At 49.7% G+C, this 1,080-nt stretch overlaps 1 non-coding gene across 1 annotated transcript; it reads right to left on the minus strand.

The window, feature by feature from the left end:
• Positions 1-627: 627 nt before the first annotated feature.
• On the minus strand, positions 628-700 carry TRNAV-UAC (transfer RNA valine (anticodon UAC)). The gene has a single exon. It is a non-coding gene; the product is annotated as a tRNA-Val (tRNA).
• Between the last annotated feature and the right edge of the window lie 380 nt (positions 701-1,080).

The raw sequence follows: 1,080 nt of genomic DNA on the forward strand, positions 1-1,080 counted from the left end.
ATTTATTACATTGATAGATAGCTAAGTTCAAAAGAAGGGGGATGGGGTGTCACACTCACATACTCACGCTCCCAGGACTGGTTCGGCACTGGAGATGTCAGGATTCTGCAAGGTAAGTGTCCCACAGTGCAGTGGTGGACGGTGTGATGAAGGTAAGTCTTCCTGAGGCACAATGAAATGCAACGTGGTGAACCACTGGCCAGGAGGTCCGGGCGAAGGGCATTCACTGGAGGTACAAGCTTGTGAGTGACTCCTGAGCACAGGGCCCCTTCCCCTTTTAAGGGCCTGCGCCTCATGGCCTGCGACTAGAGATGACTTGGCTGCATCTGGTTGGTCACACTGCACCTTGGGCAGTGTCCATGCTCTGGGGGTGTGAGTGCTGCCTAATTAGAGTCCCAGACACCTTATCTACCTGGGAGCCCTTCTGCTCTTCAACCAGCCCCTTCAACCCACAAGCATTCCAGGAGGGAGCGAGAGGGGGAAAGCCACTTCACAGGCATTCAGAGAGGGAGAGGAGACAAAAGTGGGAGGGAGGAGAAGTATAACAGACCTTTTGAGCACAGAAATCACTGCTGCTCCTACAACAGCAGGGACAGGCAAGTAGGAGCTGGGAAAATTAAGCCATCATGTTTCTGCCTGGTTTTGAACCAGGGACCTTTTGCGTGTAAGGCAAATGTGATAACCACTACACTACAGAAACTCTGTCAGAGGGTTTTGCCCCTCTCTTCATAAGAACATAAGGGTGGCCATATTGGGTCAGGCCAAAAGTCCATCCAGCCCAGTATCCTGTCTGCCAACAGCAACCAATGCCAGATGCCCCAGAGGGAGTGAACCTAACAGGCAATGATCAAGTGATCTCTCTCCTGCCATCCATCTCCACCCTCTGACAAACAGAGGCTAGGGATACCATTCCTTAAACATCCTAGCCAATAGCCATTCATGGACTTAATCTCCATTAATTTATATGCAAAAGGAACAGGAGTACTTGTGGAACCTTAGTGACTAACAAATTTATTTGAGTGTAAGCTCTCCTGGGATAAAACCCACTTCATCAGATGCATGCAGTAGAAAATACAGTAG

The sequence above is a fragment of the Gopherus flavomarginatus genome, chromosome 23, assembly GCF_025201925.1.
Source record: "Gopherus flavomarginatus isolate rGopFla2 chromosome 23, rGopFla2.mat.asm, whole genome shotgun sequence".
NCBI lineage: Eukaryota > Metazoa > Chordata > Testudines > Testudinidae > Gopherus > Gopherus flavomarginatus.